The sequence below is a fragment of the Salvelinus sp. IW2-2015 genome, linkage group LG8 (assembly GCF_002910315.2).
Source record: "Salvelinus sp. IW2-2015 linkage group LG8, ASM291031v2, whole genome shotgun sequence".
Lineage (NCBI taxonomy): Eukaryota > Metazoa > Chordata > Actinopteri > Salmoniformes > Salmonidae > Salvelinus > Salvelinus sp. IW2-2015.
Window position 1 is genome coordinate 50,937,512 of NC_036848.1, and position 14,660 is coordinate 50,952,171.

General features: G+C 43.2%; 1 pseudogene; it reads right to left on the bottom strand.

The window, feature by feature from the left end:
* The window catches only part of LOC111968268 (DNA primase large subunit-like), a 108,754-nt pseudogene that overhangs the window by 46,769 nt on the left and 47,325 nt on the right, over nt 1-14,660 (bottom strand).

Consider the following 14,660-nt stretch of genomic DNA (forward strand, 5'->3'; position numbering starts at 1 on the left):
TGAGATTCCTGGCTTTATCATGTGTGCCTGCATCAGCCACATAGGGTACAGAAAAATCTCCACGCATCCAATCTATTCAGTCACCATGTCCACATTATTGTTACATATTTCATTTTATATCAATGCAAGGCCTACAAAATGTACTATTCTTGAAGTGGTAATGGGCTACTTTTTTTGGACAGTTGTTGCATGCTTTTTTTTGGAGGGGGTTCTATATTAGGCCCTACATATACACAATTATATAAATTATACTATTGTATAACACTGAGGTCCTTGACAATTACAATTAAGTGCTTGAATGTGACTAGCCAATGTCTGTATGAACTCTGCTTAAAGGATGTTGTTGTATAGGTGGTATTATGGGCCAGTTTGCATGTATTCACTTTAATTCCTCTAAGTACATGTGGAACTGCATGAAAATCCTTTTTATTTCAAACCATTTGAAATTTTGATCCCAATGTCACACATTGGCTCCATTATTTTATAGAAAGACCCATATCTTTTAAAGAGACGTGGCTTTGGGAGCTTTTGAAGCGGCAACAAGTTGGATACCGTGGCCAGACCACCGTGCACTTTTCATCGCGACCAGATCAGAACACCTTTCAGAAATTAAGAGCCAGACATCCAAAAAACCCTGATGCTGAAAATGTCTCATGGAGCTAGAGCCAGATTTACTGACACAAGAGTCAGTGTTCCCCTCCCTCTGTTCTGAGTCAGTGTGCCCCTCCCTCTGTTCTGAGTCAGTGTGCCCCTCCCTCTGTTCTGAGTCAGTGTGCCCCTCCCTCTGCTTCTGAGTCAGTGTGCCCATCCCTCTGTTCTGAGTCAGTGTGCCCCTCCCTCTGTTCTGATCAGTGTGCCCCTCCCTCTGTTCTGAGTCAGTGTAGCCCCTCCCTCTGTTCTGAGTCAGTGTGCCCCTCCCTCTGTTCTGAGTCAAGGTTGCCCCTCCCTCTGTTCTGAGTCAGTGTGCCCCTCCCTCTGTTCTGAGTCAGTGTGCCCCTCCCTCTGTTCTGAGTCAGTGTGCCCCTCCCTCCCACAGCTGCTCGACCCATTGATTGCCTAATGTTTCATGTTTATTGATCACCTGCATGCTGGCATTAATTATAAGCATTTAAACTTAGGCCTTGTTGTGCAGGTACAGTTTAAGCATATATTACTAATTCAACCATCATATGGGGTTTCTGCAATCATCAAAGACTATCATAAAAAAGGGGTAAAGTTTAGTTAGCCAGTTTTTTTATCAGATTATTTTTTTATCTGATTATTTTCTCGATCCCAAAAGGCTTATCAGAACAATTGGGCTTGTTTGAAACCTCAGCCATGTGTTGATGCCATACAGTGTTACTTCATCCTAACAACTGCAGATGCAAGAGTGGAAAAAGACAAACTGAAAACAGGAAGGTAAATATTTGTCTCTAGACATCAAAATTCCAGAGTGGGGAAATCTAGTCCGATGGGGAAGCAGCTTTGAATTTCACGCTCTTTAAATTACACTTCCTGTGATGTCTCCTCACTGACCTCGACGGAAGAGAATCGCCATTATAACAGCACACAACAGCCACAATGGCGCACTTATAGGGGTAGAATGAAAAGGGACAATTCTCTATTCCAGCGGTTGGTGATCCGGATAATTGCCATGAAATAGGTGGACGACGAACGCTTTTGGAAGTCTAGCAGAGTGGGGTCAGCCTGTCCCGTTGTGGAGGAGCCAGACATATTGAGAAATCTCATAGGCTGACCTGAGGCCAGTGAGTGTCCTCCCTCCCCAACTTCATTACCATGGCAATCACTTTCTGCTGTACTGGCTTCATATGGCTATTTGATCCTGATTGGATACTGGATTGGATTCTGATCTCTTTTTTGCAAAGCCTCCCTGACACTTCATATTTACAAAATAGACATCTTCATGAAGCCAAAGTGGAAGAGGACTTGGCTGTGTAACAACGACAATTTCTGTAAAGCGTGAATATCCCAAATCTACAAGTGGAGAACAACAACACTAGGTGAACAATTTGCATAAAGGAAAGAGGACAACCAGAGTATTTCAGTATTCTACCTGTTTAACGTAGTCTTAAACTTGAAGACAATCTTAACATTGAAGTTTCATACCAATATGAAAGGTTCCTGCGTCCTATTGGCAGAAAATTATGGGGAGGAAGGAAATCACATGAATAATAATAAAATAAACATACATTTGGTTTGCACATCACAAGAGCAGTTTCTAGTGCATGTTTACATATTATTGGCAAATAACTGTGGTGAGCCTTTAAGTACATTTGGCAACTCACTTCTAACGCACACCAATTCAAATGCCTCCCTGTGTTGTTAATGAAAATACAGAGTTCTTCAGGACTACAGCGTTTTGCACTGATGTTTCCCACAGTCTTCCCAGACAGCCATTTAGTCCCTGTACATAAGTCCGTCCTTCTGAGATTTGACCCCCCCCCCCCCCCCCCTCCCCCCACAAGCCAAGTCATAGAATAACTTCCCAGGGGCGCCATATGGGGGTGGGAGTTACGGCGATTCCAAGGGCCTGTGACTGACGAGCCCTAAACAAATATTAGAACGTTAGGTTGATAATTTAATATTGAAAAAAATATACCTATCATCACTAATATAATATTCATAATGTACTAATAAAACAAACGTTTTATTTTTCTTATTGTTTTTGGCAAAAAGTAAACATCCAGAGAGCATCTGTATTGCCCAATCACCCCCACCCCCCTCTATTTACATGAAATGGTTCGGTCCTGACCCGAAAACAGGCGTGAACGGTACTTGCTAGCAGTGAATTGCGAGTGAGGAGTGCAGTAGAGCATCATGTCTCAGCTTCCTAAAGAAAAATCTCGCTTCCAAAAACGAAAAGAAAGAAAAGAAAGACAGGAGAGAGAGAAAAAAAGGGTGACAGTATGTCACCCAATTTTTCACAAAGTGGTGGAGTGGTGGAAATTAACCTGTTAGCTTAGTCCATAGTGAAATAGGTTACTTTTGCTCCCATAACATTAGTTAACTTTAAATCTTCACAGAAAAGTCTGTGTTTACACTTCACATCTCATTTAGCCGACATTTAATCAATGCAGGCAAACTTTAGCAAGCTATTCATACTAAATCAGTTGTCCCTGCCCCTGCTTGGTGCCAGGCCCAACAGATGCAGCTTCAGGCTCAGCAGACCTGTCTCCCCATCCCCATAACCCTGAACCAGCCCTTCTCCCAACTGAAGGAGGTGGTGAGCAGCATTGTGTTGAATGACATGTCAGTTGGCATAATTGCAGGTACTGCAATGCATTAAGGACAGGAATGTGATTCTCCAGTCAGGAAAAATCTCACTAGACACAGAGGCAACCAATATCAGAGCCTTAAAGGAAGAGATGCAGACTCTTAGAGATGGATGGGAGACTCTCCTGTCTGAGGCAGCACTGATTGCTACGCAAATGGATGTTGCACCTCAATTTAGCAAGAAACACAGCCGCCAGAGGAAAGGGAAGAGATTCCATTATGAGACCTCTCAAGAAGAGACAGCTCAGGACAGTGCAGCAATGGTGTTTCAGATCACAGTGTTTTTTACTGCTACGGACAACATCATAAGTGACTTGGACACTAGGTTCCACACCACTGAAAAAATTAATTGAAGAATTTTCTGCTGTTCTGAAAGCTGGGCAGATTAGTGAGGATAATGTCCCTTCTGTGTGCCAACCACTGATCATGAAGTATTCCAGAGATCTGACACCTGAGTTTCAAAATGAAGTAAGACACCTGAACACTGTATATGCTGCCACTTTCCCCCCTAACTTGTCCCCTCTTGGTCTCCTGAATGCAATTTGTAAGATGCAACTGCAAAGTATTTTTGTAGAAGTGTGCATTGCTTTACGTATATTTTGCACAATGCCTGTGACTGTTGCTGGTGGCGAGAGAGCTTTCAGTAAGCTAAAACTGATTTAAAAAACAGTTTGAGGTCCACTATATCCCAGGACAGGCTTTGCAGTCTTGTCATGCTGTCCATTGAAAGTCAGTTAGCTAGAAAGCTGGACTTCGAAGACTTGATCAGTGACTTTGCTAGCAAGAAGGCTCGGCACTGGGCTCTTGGTGAGAAAGGCTGAGCAAGGGCCAGTGATAACTGTTAAATGGCAAGGCTATGGATATTGGATCACTACACACAATGCCCACAGGGTGAGAACAAGACTGAGAACAAGATATATCTCAAAGTAATGGTTGGATTGCCATAAAATGTGTTGTGCACAATCAAGACCCCAAGTGGAAGAAACCTATTGATTTGGTGACCACTTGACCTTTCCTCTAGCGCCACCATCAGGCCTTTTCATTTCCATTTTGTTTTCCATTTTCCATTTTCACTTTTACAGCTGCTGATTTTCTAGTTGGTATGTATACTTAGTTCAAAAATCTGCTGCTGATTTTATTATTTTGTTAGTTATATCATTTTATAGATGATAATGTTCATTTATTTTAATCGAAGAGTTTAATGTATATTTAAGGTATATTTATTTTTAAGTTATTCATTAATGTTAAGAGATTTTCCATTCAATAATTTTGCCATTAAAATTACATTTAGACTGTAAAAGATGGCCTTTAGCACATTTCTTAGAGGGTATCAGTCTTGCATCAAATAGTGAATTCCACTGTATGTAGAATGTTGCATGCATGTCTGCACAGTGTTATATTTTCACAGCTCACCGTCAGTAAATATCGTACAGTAAATATTGGACTACAAGAGAGTTGCAAGCCTGCAAAGGTAGAGTTATTTAAAGCTTTGAATGGCGTTCGATTGGGTTCTGGAGGTGTGAGGTTACAGCAATTGCACAGGGTTGGTGTGGCCGTGGTGGTGGGGCCCAAAGTGATATCTTTCATAGGGCCCAAAATCCTGGCGGCCCCTGCCTGTTGCTCACAATAGTTATTATATGACTCAGAGACTATTAAATGACCATGTCCTTTCAGTGCATCCGATGTACAAAACGTGGAAAATAAAAACTATTATCAGTGTTTTCCTGCTCCTAGACTGTTAGTAACTGAACGATAATTGTATTGACGTTTCATGGAAAACATTTCAGTCTTTGTAAAAAGGTCAGGTCATAAAACCCAGCAAAATGGAGAAAAACACATGGAACATCTTGTTTCTACATCATCATCTATAATCACTCACTTTAATTGGCTTAAATAGGTTGCTTTCTGAAGTTTATAAGTACTTGAGAGAGAAAATTGGAGAAAATGCCTTCACAAATGAACATGTTTCACTGGAAAGAAAATGGACTGCATAATGAAAAGACAGCACCACAACAGGCCAAACTGTAGAATGAAAATAAGTCCACCAACAGGCCAAACTGTAGAATGAAAATACAGGTCCACCAACAGGCCAAACTGAAGAATGAAAATACAGTCCACCAACAGGCCAAACTGTAGAATAAAAGACAGCACCACCAACAGGCCAAACTGTAAATAAAAAGACAGCTCCACCAACAGGCCAAACTGAGAATGAAAATACAGCTCCACCAACAGGCCAAACTGTAGAAAAAATACAGCTCCACCAACAGGCCAAACTGTAGAATGAAAATACAGGTCCACCAACAGGCCAAACTGTAGAATAAAAAAACAGCCCACCAACAGGCAAACTGTAGAATAAAAAAGCAGCTCCACCAACAGGCCAAACTGTAGAAGAAAATACATCACACCAACAGGCCAAACTGTAGAATGAAAATACAGCCCACCAACAGGCCAAACTGTAGAATAAAAATACAGCTCCACAACAGGCCAATGTAGAATGAAAATACAGCACACCAACAGGCCAAAATGAAGAAAAAAATACAGCACCACCAACAGGCCAAACTGTAGAATAAAAAATACAGCTCCACCAACAGGCCAAACTGTAAAATGAAAATACAGCACCCACCAACAGGCCAAACTGTAGAATAAAAAATACAGCTCCACCAACAGGCCAAACTGTAGAATGAAAATACAGCACCACCAACGGCCAACTGTAGAATAAAACAGCGCCACCAACAGGCCAAACTGTAGAATAAAAAAGACAGCGCCACCAACAGCCAAACTGTTAGAATGAAAATACAGCACCACCAACAGGCCAAACTGTGAATAAAAAAGACGCAGCGCACCAACAGGCAAACTGAGAATAAAAAGACAGCGCCACCAACAGGCCAAACCGTAGAATAAAAAGACAGGTCCACCAACAGGCCAAACTGTAGAATGAAAATACAGGTCCACCAACAGGCCAAACTGTGAAGAATGAAAATACAGGTCCACCAACAGGCCAAACTGTAGAATAAAAAGACAGCACCACCAACAGGCCAAACTGTAGAATAAAAGACAGCTCCCCAACAGGCCAAACTGTAGAATGAAAATACAGCTCCACCAACAGGCCAAACTGTAGAATGAAAATACAGCTCCACCAACAGGCCAAACTGTAGAATGAAAACAGTCCACCAACAGGCCAAACTGTAGAATAAAAAGACAGCTCCACCAACAGGTCAAACTGTAGAATAAAAAGACAGCTCCACCAACAGGCCAAACTTGTAGAATGAAAATACATCACCACCAACAGGCCAAACTGTAGAATGAAATACAGCACCACCAACAGGCCAAACTGTAGAATAAAAAATACAGCTCCACCAACAGGCCAAACTGTAGAATGAAAATACATCACCACCAACAGGCCAACTGTAGAATAAAAATACAGCACCACCAACAGGCCAAACTGTAGAATAAAAATACAGCGCCACCAACAGGCCAAACTGTAAAATGAAAATACAGCACCACCAACAGGCCAAACTGTAGAATAAAAATACAGCCCACCAACAGGCCAAACTGTAGAATGAAAAAGACACACCACCAACAGGCCAAACTGTAGAATAAAAAAGACAGCGCCACCAACAGGCCAAACTGTAGAATAAAAAGAAGCGCACCAACAGCCAAATAGAATGAAAATACAGCACCACCAACAGGCCAAACTGTAGAATAAAAAGACAGCGCCACCAACAGCCAAACTGTAGAATAAAAAGACAGCGCCACCAACAGGCCAAACCGTAGAATAAAAAGACAGCGCCACCAACAGGCCAAACTGTAGAATGAAAATACGGTCCACCAACAGGCCAAACTGTAGAATAAAAAAGACAGCGCCACCAACAGGCCAAACTGTAGAATAAAAAAGACAGCGCCACCAACAGGCAAACTGTAGAATAAAAAGACAGCGCCACCAACAGCCAAACTGTAGAATAAAAAGACAGCGCCACCAACAGGTCAAACTGGACAATGAAAAGACAGCTCCACCAACAGGCCAAACTGTAGAATAAAAACACAGGTCCACCAACAGGTCAAACTGTAGAATAAAAACACAGCTCCACCAACAGGCCAAACTGTAGAATAAAAACACAGCTCCACCAACAGGTCAAACTGTAGAATAAAAGACAGCGCCACCAACAGGTCAAACGTACAATGAAAAGACGCTCCACCAACAGGCCAAACTGTACAATGAAAAGACAGGTCCGCCAAACAAGCCAAACTGTAGAATAAAAACAGCTCCACCAACAGGTCAAACTGTAGAATAAAAACAGCTCCACCAACAGGTCAAACTGTAGAATAAAAACAGCTCCACCACCAGGCCAAACTGTATAAATAAAACAGCTCCACCACCAGGCCAAACTGTAGAATAAAACAGCTCCACCACCAGGCCAAACTGTACAAATAAAACAGCTCCACCACCAGGCCAAACTGTAGAATAAAAACAGGTCCACCACCAGGCCAAACTGTACAAATAAAACAGCTCCACCACCAGGCCAAACTGTAGAATAAAAACAGGTCCATCACCAGGCCAAAGCTAATTTCCTTCAATTCTACACATTTATCCATGTCTTCTGTGTGTTCATATGATACCAGGAGTATCATATCGGGACCCATATTGACTCCATTCTGGGTCCGGATCCAGCCCGCGTTCCACCAGTTCAGTATGAGGGTCGTGGACTATTAGTATTAGAGACCACAATGCTTGAGCATAGTAACTGTTCCCCAGTGTGCCATTGGACTTCCTGGCGGGTCGCCCCCAGGTGGTGAAGGTAGAAAACAACACCTCCACTGCACTGATCCTCAACACAGGGGCCCCACAAGGGTGCGTGCTCAGTCCCCTCCTGTACTCCCTGTTCACCTATGACTGCGTGGCCAAGCACGCCTCCAACTCAATCATCAAGTTTGCAGACGACGCAACAGTAGTAGGCTTGCTTACCAACCATGACGACAGCCTACAGGGAGAAGATGAAGGCCCCAGGAGTGTGGTGCCAGGAAAATAACCTCTCACTCAATGTCGACAAAACAAAGGAGCTGATCGTGGACTTCAGGAAACAGCAGAGGGAATACGCCCCTATCCACATCGATGAGACCGCGGTGGAGCAGGTGGAAAGCTTCAAGTTCCTCGGCGTACACAACACTGACAATCTGAAATGGTCCACCCACACAGGAGGCTGAAGAAATTTGTTTTGGCACCAAAAACCCTCACAAACCTTTACGATGCACATTTGAGAGCATTCTGTCATGCTGTATCACCGCCTGGTAAGACAACTGCACCGCCCGCAGGGCTCTCCAGAGGGTGGTGCGGTTTGCCCAACGCATCACCGGGGGCAAACTACCTGCCCTCCAGGAAACCTACAGCACCCAATGTCACAGTAAGGCCAAAAAGATCATCAAGGACAATAACAAACTAAGCCACTGCCTGTTCACCCTGCTATCATCCAGAAGGTGAGTTCAGCACAGGTGCATCAAAGCTGGGACCGAAACACTGAAAAACAGCTTCTATCTCAAGGCCATCAGACTGTTAAATAGCCATCACTAGGCCGCTTCGACCCGGTTACGTAACCCTGCCCTTAGAGGCTGCTTCCCTATATACATAGACTTGAAATCACTGGCCACTTTAATAATAGACCACTAATCACTTCAATAATGTTTACATATTTTTGCTTTACTCATCTCATGTGTATATACTGTATTATATTCTACTGTATTTAGTCTATACCACTCCCACATTGCTCATCCTGATATTTATATTTTCCTTAATTCCATTATTTTACTTTTAGGTTTGTGTGCATTGTTAGATTTTACTGCACTGTTGGAGCTAGAAACACAATTTCGCTACACCCGCAATAACATCTGCTAAACATCTGTATGTGACCAATAACATTTGATTTGATTTGATGGACATCCTGAGTACAAACTAGAATCCAACAGTTGTCCTTCTCAGACTTACTGGGGTCATGTATCTGAAAGCAAATAAAATCAGTTGGAGATCTTAATGAGCTCACGCACAGACGGCCAGATGGTGATTAAAGCGTAATGCAACACTGAGGGAAGTTAAACTATCCTCAGACCTATGGTGCTGACTGCTGAGATTCCTAAACCAGCCAAGAGCACTGTAGGAAAATGAAGAAGTACCACAGTGATGTCAAAGTTGACACTTCAGTGGCACAGTGAAAAACTTCATGCTGCATAGATGAGGAAGCCACCACTAGTCCTGGCTCCATTTCTTCATCAGCCTGGGTCATCGATACCTTGGACTGGAGCTCCATGGAAATGCCTTGCCAAGCCTGAGCATGTAGAGAGGGGAAGGAGGCAGAGGACAGGGGTGAGGAGAAGGGGAGGAGGCAGAGGAGAGAAGGAGAGGGGGAAGAGAGGGGGAGMAGGCAGAGGAGAAGGGMGAGGYGGGGGAGMAGGSAGAGGAGAGGGGTGAGGAGGAGGAGAGGGGGAGGAGGCAGAGGAGAGTAGAAGGAGAGCAGGAGGAGATGAAGGAGAGGGGTGAAGAGGAGGAGGAAAGGAAAAGGAGATAGGGAGGAGGCGGAGGAGATGGGTGAGGAGGAGGAGAGTGGGAGGAGGCGGAGAGGGGGAGAAGGCAGATGAGAGGAGAAGGAAAAGGGGAGAAGGTGGAGGCGGAGGACGTTGAGTAGAAGAAGAGAGGGAGAATGTGGAGGAGAGGGAGTTGGGGCAGTCAACGTTCTAGTTATCTCTATAACGTTGGTCAATAAAGAGCATCTGAGGGAACTTTGTGACATCCCAGCAGCCTACGTTGGCAAAGGTTGGAATCACATTAAATTCACATACGGCTCATTTGCATGCATCTAAAATGGTTCCCTAGTCAGCAGTTCTACAAGTTTGAAAGATTTCTCAAATATTACGATGGCAGAGAAATGGTTACCTGTGTCAAGACAAGAAACACCAGATCCCTTTGGAGAAGATCTGGGCTTAGAAGATCTGGGAAGAGAGGAGTAAAGATATATTTTTGTCAGTCAAGAAACCTTCAGTAAGGACCTTTACTCATTTGGCAAAATGACAGGCAAAGAACATTGGACAGTATTGGTGCCCAAAATACAGTATTAGGGTCAAAAGACAAGTGTTAATTATTAGGCAAATTAATTCAACATGAGCCAATTATCTGCTCTAGCAATTACATGTTGCAGAATTTGCAAATGGTGTGGCAAACTTAGAGGTCAGTCCATTAGAGAAAAAAAAGAAAATCTGACATTGATAACATGCAAGAAAAAACTAAATGTGCCACTTTAACTCCAGAGTGATTTTTAGACCTTGGGGATATCTATGAATAATTTAATTCTCGAGCAGGACAGAAATTCCCACAGTTTGATATCTCCCCATCAAATCATCTTAGGTATTTACACTTCATATCGTTTTGTGACATCAATCTAGACTTGCCGTTAACCTTATTGAATTTTAGGGGCTAGAAATGCTGTAAGCAGGACGATTGCCAATGCTGTTGCAAATCCCAAAAGGTCACTCTCTATTGGATATTGGATTAGAATGGTCTGGATATAAGATGGAAAGTCATCTTCCCCTTGTTGACAGAGACATCAGAATCTCGATAAGCAAACAGTAATACGTAAATTGAGTAAATTTAACAAGATTAACCATCTGGAACCGTCAAAGTGTATCTGTCCAACAAAGATATGGATGCTGTGGCAAAAGAGATTGAGTAGATGTGTTGTGAAATTGCTCCACTGCAAGAGATCAACAATATTGGCTATTTCTGTGCAAGTTCATTTCACCAGCTTTGATGGTTATCAGAGAGCTAGCAAATAAATATTTTGGACAATCAAGTTCATTTAGAATTGTTTTTATAGAATGGGGAAATGTTTTTCATGATCAGTGAATAGGGACTATCTCAAAGTGTGTTAGTGGTTAATCAAGCCCTGCGCAAGCATGATTACACCAAGCTCTTTAAAAACACACCCCAACATTGACGGCGTCACACATGTATTGTTTGTGTACGAATAACTGACATTGTTAATTGAACAAATCTCTGACAATGACACTGATCTCTATTCTAAATTCAATTCATTTAGAATAGATCTGGGGGTATAGGTCTCTGAGGGCACTAGTTTAAAGCCTGCAATGACAGGTGCGCTGAGGAGTGGTTGCTAAGAAACGCTCACTTGAGCATCAACACTACCACCTTGGAGAAAAATGAATACAGGTGAGGAATTATTCTACTACAAAGACTCGGTCATGATGCCTAACACAATGCAAACTAATTAGTTTAGGGAGTCTCAACAATACTGCCAACAGTATTGTGAATAACTCAATTAATGTTGTTCGATATGTTGTGTTGCCAGCAGGTGATATTAAGGAGTTAAATCAATCTACAGCGGGAGTAGCGGTCTTCAGCTCCCTACTTTCACAAACTATTGAAAATAACTGTCATTATGAATCCCACGGTGGCCTTGGTGAGCAGTCACAAGCCTGCTGCATAAGAAATTATTTATTTTATTTCAGCCACACAGCCCCATGATGGCACTCAGAACAAAGGAGACTTCAGGAGCTGATTGAATGAACACCAAGTGTCTTGTTAGCGTTACAGAAAAATGTAATTTTATGCAAATTCAGGGAGCCAGCAGTGAAAGTGCAGAGTTGGCATTAAAACTTGTCAGACCATGCAGACAGCTGACATACGAATTGATGAGAGCTGCATGACCGTTTCGAAGTCTGAACACTGTGGATCATCACTTCACTTAAACAAATAGATCTACTGAGATTTTCATGCAACCATCTAACCAAAGGTATGAAAGTGGACATGGAATCAGAACATCTACAGTACCAGTCAAAAATGTGGACACCTACTCATTCCAGGGTTGTTCTTTATTTTTGCTATTTTCTACATTGTAGAATAATAGTGAAGACATCAAAACTATGAAATAACACATATGGAATCATGTAGTAACCAAAGAGTTAAATCAAAATATATTTTATATTTGAGATTCTTCAAAGTATCCACCCTTTGCTTTGATGACAGCTTTGCACGTGTGTTATTTCATAGTTTTGATGTCTTCACTATTATTCAACAATGTAGAAAACAGTCAAAATAAAGAAAAACCGCTCCCYGGTGGCGCAGTGGTCTAGGGCACTGCATCGCAGCGCTAGCTGTGCCACCAGAGTCTCTGGGTTCGCGCCCAGGCTCTGTCGCAGCCGGCCGCGACCGGGGGGTCCGTGGGGCGACGCACAATTGGCCTAGCGTCGTCCGAGTTAGGGAGGGTTTGGCCGGTAGGGATATCCTTGTCTCATCACGCTCCAGCGACTCCTGTGGCAGGCCGGGCGCAGTGCGCGCTAACCAAGGGGGGCGGGTGCACAGTGTTTCCTCCGACACATTGGTGCGGCTGGCTTCCGGGTTGGAGGCGCGCTGTGTTAAGAAGCAGTGCGGCTTGGTTGGGTTGTGCTTCGGAGGACGCATGACTTTCGACCTTCGTCTCTCCCGAGCCCGTACGGGAGTTGTAGCGATGAGACAAGATAGTAATTACTAGCGATTAGATACCACGAAAATTGGGGAGAAAAGGGGCGTAAACTTTTTAAAAATCAAGAAACAAATAACGAAAAACCCTTTAAGTGAGTAGATGTGTCCAAACTTTTGACTGGTACTGTATGCATGTCTTAGAGTGTCTTTAACTCCAGGAAATAGAAAAGGGCACTAATGATTTTGTTTACAAACATCATTATGTACGAACTTTACAAAAGGTTAGCATTTGAAGTAATTCCAAAGTGTCAACTCCTCTCCATGCATTTACCACTGAGAACAATAATAATTCAATAATTCAATACTTATTTTAATTTCCTATTTTCTCACAGTAAAAATGCTTTCAGCAAAAAACAAGCCATTCATTATCATTTCAAGTCTATATAAACCCAAATTACATTATTGAATTATAGTCACCTACAAAAAAGTCTGTAGTGCATTTAACAGATTGTTAGAACTCAGCCGAGAAGGAAGTAATTTGCACGTGTGTTATTTCATAGTTTTGATGTCTTCACTATTATTCAACAATGTAGAAAACAGTAAAAATAAGAAAAACCGCTCCCAGGTGGCGCAGTGGTCTAGGGCACTGCATCGCAGCGCTAGCTGTGCACCAGAGTCTCTGGGTTCGCGCCCAGGCTCTGCCGGCCGGAGCGGAGCGGACACACCTTCCGGCGCCGAAAAGAGATGGCCGCCTCGCTTCGCGTTCCTTGGAAATATGCAGTATTTTGTTCTTTATAGTGTGTTATTTCTTACATCGTACCCAGGTAATCTTAGGTTTCATTACATACAGTCGGGAGGAACTACTGAATATACGATTAACGTCAATCTCATCGTTCCTACCAGGAATATGACTTTCCAGAAACGGATCCAGTGTTTTGCTTCCCACCAATAGAATGGATCTGATCCCAGCCGGCGACCCTGGTGCGACGCCGAAAAAGGGGCACAAGAGCGGTCTCGTGGTCAGGCTTCGGAGACGGGCACATCGCGCTCACTCCCTAGCATCTACTTCGCCAATGTCCAGTTCTTGACAATAAGGTTGACGAAATCCGAGCACGGGTAGCATTCCAGAGAGACATCAGGGATTGCAACGTGTCTGCTTCACGAAATGGTAACTCAAGAGACGCTAACGGAGTCGGTGCGCAGCTGGTTTTCATGCATCGCGCCGACAGAAACAAACATCTTTCCGGTAAGAAGAGGGGGGGGTATGCCTTATGATTACGGACGTGTGGTGATCATCATAAAACACACAGGAACTCAAGTCATTCTGTTCACCTGATCTAGAACTCCTCACAATCAAATGTCGACCGATTATCTACCAAGGGAATTCTCTTCAATCATAATCACAGCGTATATATTCCCCCAAGCAGACACATCGATGGCCCTGAACGAACTTATCTGACTCTTTGTAAACTGGAAACACACACCTGAGGCTGCATTCATCGTAGCTGGGGATTTTAACAAGGCTAATCTAAAAACAAAACTCCCTAAATTCTATCAGCTATCTTGTTTGCTACAGGGCTGGAAAACCTAGATCATTGTTATACTAATTTCACGCGACGCATATAAGGCCCTCCCCGCCCCTTTTCGGAAAAGCTGACCACGACTCCATTTTGTTGATTCCAGCCTCAAAACAGAAACTCAAACAACAAGCTCCCGCGCTCAGGTCTGTTCAACGCTGGTCCGACCAATCTGAATCCACGCTTCAAGACTGCTTCGATCACGCGCGGATTGGAATATGTTCGCATCGCCGTCAACAACAATATTGACGAATATGCTGATTCGGTGAGCGAGTTCATTAGGAAGTGCATTGACGATGTCGTTCCCACAGCAACGATTAAAACATTCCCCAAACCAGAAACCGTGGATT